Source organism: Myodes glareolus, chromosome 9 (genome assembly GCF_982192425.1).
Source record: "Myodes glareolus chromosome 9, mMyoGla1.1, whole genome shotgun sequence".
Classification (NCBI taxonomy): Eukaryota; Metazoa; Chordata; class Mammalia; order Rodentia; family Cricetidae; genus Myodes; species Myodes glareolus.
Window position 1 is genome coordinate 5,847,119 of NC_142034.1, and position 7,636 is coordinate 5,854,754.

Genomic DNA, 7,636 nt, shown 5'->3' on the forward strand with positions numbered 1-7,636 from the left:
TACAGGATTCCTTGGGACTAGGGTTGCAGATGGTTTCAGCCCCCATGTGGGTACTGGAATTGAACCCAGGTGTTCTGGAACAGTTTGTGCTCTTAAAGTCATCCCTCTAACCCATCATCACTGGATTAAGTGTTAGGTAATGTTAGGTGGCAACCTATGATTTAGGTACAAAGTCAATTTTAACAGGTCAATAGAAAATGTCTGGATGTCTGCGGTTCAAGTGTTATTCTAGAACACTCCGTATTGTCTAAGCCCCGATCTCATATCCACAATGCTAGTGAATTAAATTTTATAGTTTATTTGTGCTTCAAATTAGAAAGTTCAACACTGACTTCTCAGGAAATCCACTGTGAGAAATGCCGACCTCCCCCGCTAAGTGCCTCCAATATTCGCTAGCTGCCAGAGGCTTCCAGGGTAACTGCAGTCACTTGACTCTGCTGGCTGCTTTTGCAGATCAAACTCCAAGGCCCTTTGATGACACTCTCTCTGGGGGACTGAAGGCCAGCAGCAGCAGGACACTCCAGGGCAATAACCTGAAAACGAAATAAAATGTGAAGGAAACTGAAGAGTCTGGGAACAAGCACATCAGCCTGTGCACACAGGCGGGCACTGCCTAAGTTCCAATGCAGAATGATCAACTAGTTTGTTTCAGGAGACAGGAGAAATTTCTGGTAATGGTCAAAAACCCATGAAGCATCAGGAATATTTACACTCAACTCACTCCCTCTGGACGTGACCTTTGAATTCACCCAGGAGCAAAGCCAAGCAGGCCTGCTTCCCTGTAGGCTGTGGGTGCTAGGGCTCAGTAAATCTCACCCAAATGCAAATACTTTAGGTGATGAAACATAAAAAGCCTGTACACACCTCCCAGTTCCCAATCTGAGGGCACTTCAAACTGGCCACAGAAACAGGAATTACTGAGGTGGAGTTGGCCCAGCCCCACACCCCAGTGCCACTTGTTTCTCGTTACCCTGGTGCCCATCAGCAACCCGACATTCAGACGGGACCTAATCTGTACTGAGGCTGCCAGGGTCACGGCACCTTCTTTCCTAAATGTCAGGGCTGCAGCAGAGGCAAGGACAGAGTCATTAAGCATTCTAAAGTCACAAGCTGGCACAAGTCTTACATTCCCGTCTCCTTCAAAAGAGCATTCATTTTCTAGAAGTATGTGACAAGGACCCACAATGAGCACAGAACGAGCCCTGGCAGCATGCCCACTTCTGCTAACTCGGGGGCTCTGCCCTCAGAGCCATCACTCAACGGAGAGGATTACAGGGCAAGCAGGCAGGTTTCTGGAAGGCTGGCACACTACACCAGCTCCCAGCAGGGCACACACGGCTCTTTTGGCATCCACTCGATCCCTTATAAAGCTCGAATTTCTTCAGGCAGAGAGCCACACCCCTGAGCCTCAGAATAGAGTATTTTCCCTCAGCTGAAGTTTTCAGACAGGGATAACCAACCATCCATCATAGGCTTATGGGCTTTTTTTTGGGGGGGAACACAAACAAATGGAAACATAAAATCACAAGAAAGGGCTAGACATGGCGGCGCATGCCTTTAACCCGAACACCTGGAAGGCAGAAGCAGTGAGTTTGAGGTCAATCAGGTCTACTTAACGAGTGCTAGGCCAGCTGGGACTATACAGTAAGACTATCTCAGATTAGGGGGGGGAGGGGCTAGAGACGAAGCTTCATTAGTCACAAGGGAGCTGTCTCACCCTGCACAACATGGAGAAGAAAGAAAACCACACTCAGAAAATCTCCCTCGTCAGAGTAGGGCATCAAAGGCACTGACACACCACCCCATATCCTGATCCAGGCTCAAGTTCGGGTGCAGATGGTTACCTGTGTGGCGGCCACAGCATCCTGCATCCTTCTCCCGTGACTCAGCCTGCACCTGGTGATAAGGAAACACATGGTAACTCTAAAGCAACTCACTGTAAAACCATCCCAGAGCCTGCCTGTCGCCTGGGAAGCTGAGCTTCAGATAACCACATTCCACACAGAAAGGCCTCTTGACCTTCAGTCAGGGATAACTTACATCATCATGGACTCAGCTCCCACACAACTGCCAGCCTCTGAGCATGAGAACCCTTTAGAAAGGTTTTTTAAAAAAAGATATTTTTATGTGTGTTTTGCCTACATATATGTGTGTACCATGTGTGTGCCTGTAGAGACCAGAAGAGGGCATGGGATTCCCTAGAAGTGGAGTTACATGCAGTTGGCTGCTCGAAGTGGGTGCTGGGAATGAACCCAGGTCCTCTTTAACCAACTAACCACTGAGCCATCTCCCTGGCCACTCCTGTCCTCCTAAAGACAGGGTCACTAACACATTAAGGAAGCAAAGGCAGAAGTGTGAGTTGGAACCCAACCTGTGCTACACAGCAAATTCAAGGCCAACTCAGGCTACGTGGTAAGACCTTCGGGTGGAAAGGTCACTCCCAGCAGCAGGGGTCGGATGGCTGAGCCAGAATCTCTCGCGTGTCCTATCATCGGAATACCCAAAATGGTTAGGTCACCCACTGGAAACAACCATCACAAAGACTACCAAGAAATGACATCATAATTTCTCCTCCCCCATCCACATGTACAACAGCAAGCAAGTGGTTTTCAGTTTTGTTAAGACTAAAATTAGAAATCTAGCCCAAGAGCCTTTTAAAAACAGCCAGCACTCTAACCTTGCTGTAAGAGAAGGCCTCAGCTCAAATAGACCAGAATCATTTGAACCGTTTCTGTACGCCTGCTCAGACCTCCCACAAGGCGGACTCTAGAATCATTTGCATCCGCTGGCAGAAGTGGAGCCAGGAAACACGTCTTAGGTTCTGAGATACAGCCAAGCTTAGAAACAACCACTTCTGCATCACAAGACACAAGGCTCTGCGCCACCACCAGTTGGCAGGTCAAAATCTTTCATCTAAAATGCAGTTTTGGCTCAGTGTGTAAAGGAAAGAACACACTTCATCCTGACTGACAAGCACATGCCACGGCATACGCATATACAGAAGTACACACAGGACTCAATCTTCAAAGGTGTGATCCCCTGCCCAGAAAAACCTATATAAAGTGCAGTTTCTAGGGGTTTTAACCTGAGCTCCACTGACATGTTGTGTATATAACTCCTTATAGTGGCCATCCTGTGCCTTGAAGGACAGTCATCCAAGCATCAGTTAGATGGCCCCTGAAAGCCAATAGCTGCTTGCACTATCTTGAGCAGAATCCCCACTACGTGGCAGTGGAGCGAACAGTTTCGTATTTGCACACTTTTTACCTCTTATCTAACAGACCAATGCTTCCAGGCAACCACCCCTGCGATTGTATGAAGAAGCTGCTAGCTCGCATAGCATCCTCACAAAGGTCCTTATGTGTCACACCAGATGATGTCTCCAGAAGCCAACTCCAACCTGAAAGGATAATTAAGATAACAGACTTCATTTTAACAGACACAACCGTAAGGTGTTCTCAAATTAGGCGTTAAAAGGTTGAGCCTCAGTAAACCATGACTCTTCATAAGACATGTCATCTCAGACAGGGATAACTTTAATTCATCCTCAGCTCAACCAGTAACAAACTCCTAAATCCCAGGCAACCCAGACTCACGGTTCAAGTCTCTTCCCTTCATCCCTGTCCATCCTGTCTCCCATGTTAGACCGCAGGTGACACTCGGTGGTCCCGAGTTACACTGGCAGAGCCTCCCTTCTGGACTTTGGGTAGAAACTTACCGAAATGGACTCATGGCTCGACACGCGTTCTCACAGCTGAACTTCAGAAGCACGCCTGAAGCAGATGCCCATCATCTACCTCCACCTTCTCATTGGTGGCCACACCGATCCGTTTACGCTAAGGGATCCTGCCATTCTGAGACGGAGTTTGCAACCTTGCTTCCGAGCTTCGCAAAAGGTGCCAAAGGCGTGCCTTCGAGGAAGGAAAAAAATAAGCCAGAGGAAACTGTGGGTTTTCATTTTGCAGCCCCCTCAGTCACAATCTGCAGTCATTAAAGGATGTCAAGGCACTACGGGTAGGCAAACGTATTCACGCGTCAACGCTCAGGGATTAAAGGCCGCCACCCTCAATAGAAACCCCAGGGCCCGCAGGGTCGCATGCTCCGCGCATGGCTGGCCGTGAGGCACAGGGGGCAAGATGGAAAAACTCTCAAGAAATGCCAATTCAAAGCCTAAAATGGGCTTCGGCCCTATTTCACACAACATTTCTCGCAGTCTGGAAAGCACTTTTTAAAACACAGAATCTCAGACCATCTAAGACCTTAAATAGCAATGGTAAGGAAGGGCTTATCGCTGCCACTTCACCTCTGGAGGAGACATGCATGGCGACGGCATGTGGAGAAAAATCTCATTTTCCCGCTTCCACAGCTTACCAACACCCGAAGCCCTAGCCTTTTCAGTGAGTGCACGACAGACAGAAGCGGCCATAACTTCCACACACGCGGCGGCAGACCTCGGAAAGGTCGAGGTTGCGGCTGCGCGCAGTCTTCCCACCCCGGTCTCGCCGGAACTCTCGCGATGTTGAGAAAAGCCTGTTGGGAAATGTAGTTCTAAACCGACCGTGGCCGAGCGTCGGTCGTCTCTCCTGAGAGTGAAAAGAAGGGATAAGATGGTGGCCGCCACCAGGGGCAGCAGAGGTTCCTAGGGTAGGAAGTTTGGTCTGATGAGGAAACTCAGGCTCGTGGTCAATTGCTCTGGGGTGAAGAGACGTCGCTTGCCTTTGCCCAAGGAGAGGTCCCAGGGTCTCGTCGGCTGCTTTTTAGACGGGGGAGGGGGGGGTGCGGGCGAGAGCGGGTGCAGGCAGCAGGGGGCGCTCGAGCTGTAGGGTCCCGCCTGCCTGGGACCCTGTCCGGACCGGAGTAGCAGGAAATCGTAAAAATTGAAGGGAGTAGCATGACATCGTGAAAACAGCTTCAGGCTGGCACCTCCAAAAGCCCAGGGAGTTGCCCCCATCCTTCCCGGACCTCAACTTCAGTGACAGCCGACCTCGTTCCGGCCGCGGTGCTGAAAAGAACTTCAGAACTAGCCAGCATACGTTGGAGAGAAAATAATTTTAATGGAGGTGTTTATCATGAGGGTTAGGAAAGAGAGAGGCGCCCAGGAGAATGGCATACCCCAGTGTGGGAATGGGCTCAAGTCAGCGCTGCAGTTAGCTGCTTAGTCTTTCTTAGCCACGTATACTATTTTGGTGGCTCTGAGTTACTCCTCAAATGGTTGCTAGGAGACCTCCCCATCCCCACTTTCTTGCTCTCTTGGTAAGTGACATAAGTGTGGGGGCTCCAGAGAGGCTTTGGATGGAGCTGTAGTTCAGAAGCCATTAGGGTCACAGGTTTAGTTTGTGTCTTCCATGTAAATGTGATGGTCTCTGGTGAGAGACCCAGAAAACTGTGGTTTCCTATCTGGGAGGGGAGAAAGGGCCTTAAGTGGTTGGTACCAGAATTGTTGCTTCTCTGTTAGCAAGAGACTCCAACCCAGATTCCAGAATGAGGGACCCTTTTCCTTCTCGTGTCCCCAGGCTTTTCTTGCCTTTCTATCCTGCCTGATTTGGGGTGTCATTATTTTGTTTTGTTTTGGGGGGCAGAGGTTGGTTTTGGTTTTGTTTTTCGAGACAGGCTTTCTCTGTGGCTGGAACTTGCTCTGTAGACCAGGCTGGCTTCAAACTCACAGAGACCCGCCTGTCTCCGCCTCCCGAGTGCTGGGATTAAAGGCATACGCCACCACCACATTTTTTTTTAAACAGGGCAAATGGAAAGACAAGGCCAGACTTTACACCTATTAGGAAATGAGTTTAAATTTACAAGAGCAGGAGCCTTGGATTCATAACTCTGATATATATTTTTAATTGATTTTTTTTATTGAGCTCTACATTTTTCTCTGCTCCCCTCCCTGCTTCTCCCCTACCCATCAACCCTCTCCCAAAGTCATGCTCCCAATTTACTCAGGAGATCTTGTCCCTTTCTACTTCCAATGTAGGTATTCATAACTCTTAATCATTCTGCTCAAATGGGACTCTGTAGCATTTAGCCTGTTCCATTTTTTTAATGTGGAAATCTGTTGCCGATACATATTCTTAATGACCATATTTGCTTATATGTATCTCCTTTAATTTGATTGTGAACGCTTCATGAGCAGGGGGATGTGTCTTAATATTTTCTTCTTAATTTCCTCACCATCCTGGATTTACTGTTTGGCAGTCTTCTCACAGAATGTTCCCAGGAAATAATCACTAATGTATTCAGCAAGAACACAGGCCATTGAATTTGTCTATCTCACCCTTGACGACATATCATTTTGTCTAATACTGAAAGGAAGAAAGCATTTTCTCCAGGCACACTACGTTCTTTCATTTGAGACTCACAGAGGGAATTCTGAAGAATTTGCCCAAAGCCACTTGTGAAACTTGTGGCCACGTGACATTCTGCAGACGAGATAATAATAATAGCTAATGCTTTCTGGTGGTTGCTGAGGTGGCTAGTCACTGTGTTGGGTCCTTCCATCCTCCCGGTCTATGAAACACCATTGTTGTCCCATTGGGCAGATGAGAAAATGCATACTGAGTGACCAGGTACTGTTTAAAGTCGCACTAGTGTCTGGCAGGCTTGGTGCGATCGCAGCCTGAGGAGGTTATGCTTTTATCACCAAGTTGCTCCTCCCCGTGAGTGAATTGATCTAATACGGAAGAATTTCCCTTTTATGGGGAAAGCAAAAACAGGAGGATTTTTTGTGTATTAATTTTTTTTTGTTTTTTGTTTGGTTGGTTTTGGTTTTTCGAGACAGGGTTTCTCTGAAGCTTTGGAGCCTGTCCTGGACTCTGTAGACCAGGCTGGCCTCTAACTCACAGAGATAGGCCTGCCTCTGCCTCCTGAGTGCCGGGATTTTAGTGTCTTTTAAAAAAAAAATCTCTGTGTGAGGATGTATACAGATGACATAGAGGTCAGAGGTCAGCTTTGGTTTTCAGACATCCTCCACCTTATTTTTTGAGTCCGAACCTCTCCCTAAACCTGGAGCTTGTGGATGTGCTAGGCTGGCTGGCCAGTGAACCCCAGGGACCACCCTGTCTCCGCTCCGCCGAGCTGGGATTACAGGCACAGACCACTGCAATCGGTTTACTCTTCCATTTTGTTGATTTATTTATTTTGGTGGAGGCGTGTTTTATCTGCATGTGTGTCTGTGTACCACGTGTATGCCTGTAGCACGAATTCTAATTGGTCTTAATAATAAGAACCTGGAGTCGGCTATCAGGGGTGAAAGCTGAAGGATCAGAGAAGCAGAGTGGTCACCAGTGCTCAGACGAAAGGGCAATCCTGTCTCCACAAAACCTCAGACTGCCTCTCAGACTGAATTCTCAGACTGCATCTGAGCTCCTGTCTCTTCCTGCCTTATATTCTTCTCTCAACCCAGCCATATCACTCCTGTCTCCACCTCCCCAGTGCTGGGATTAAAGCCATGTGACCCCAAGTGCTGGGATCACCTTTGTATGAGCTGCTTCTCTTTTAGATGGATTCAGTCTTGTGTAGCCCAGTGTGGCCTTGAACTCACAGAGGTCCATCTGCCTCTGTGTCCTGAGTGCTGGAATTAAAGGTGTGCGCCACCACTGCCTGGCCTCTGTGACTAACTAGTGGCTTAGCTCTGCACTCT

General features: G+C 48.3%; 1 long non-coding RNA gene and 3 other non-coding genes across 4 annotated transcripts; all 4 read right to left on the reverse strand.

Annotated features, from left to right (window-relative positions):
• Positions 1-278: 278 nt before the first annotated feature.
• LOC125411670 (uncharacterized) lies at positions 279-4,504 on the reverse strand. The gene is made up of 5 exons (XR_007235379.3): positions 4,372-4,504; positions 3,719-3,911; positions 3,268-3,400; positions 1,845-1,896; positions 279-533 (listed from the first exon to the last, which is right to left on the reverse strand). It is a non-coding gene; the product is annotated as an uncharacterized LOC125411670 (long non-coding RNA).
• Positions 1,402-1,478, reverse strand: LOC125411760 (small nucleolar RNA R38). The gene has a single exon (XR_007235393.1). It is a non-coding gene; the product is annotated as a small nucleolar RNA R38 (small nucleolar RNA).
• LOC125411759 (small nucleolar RNA R38) lies at positions 1,976-2,056 on the reverse strand. Its single transcript, XR_007235392.1, has one exon. It is a non-coding gene; the product is annotated as a small nucleolar RNA R38 (small nucleolar RNA).
• LOC125411758 (small nucleolar RNA R38) lies at positions 3,479-3,556 on the reverse strand. Its single transcript, XR_007235391.1, has one exon. It is a non-coding gene; the product is annotated as a small nucleolar RNA R38 (small nucleolar RNA).
• Positions 4,505-7,636: the final 3,132 nt, after the last annotated feature.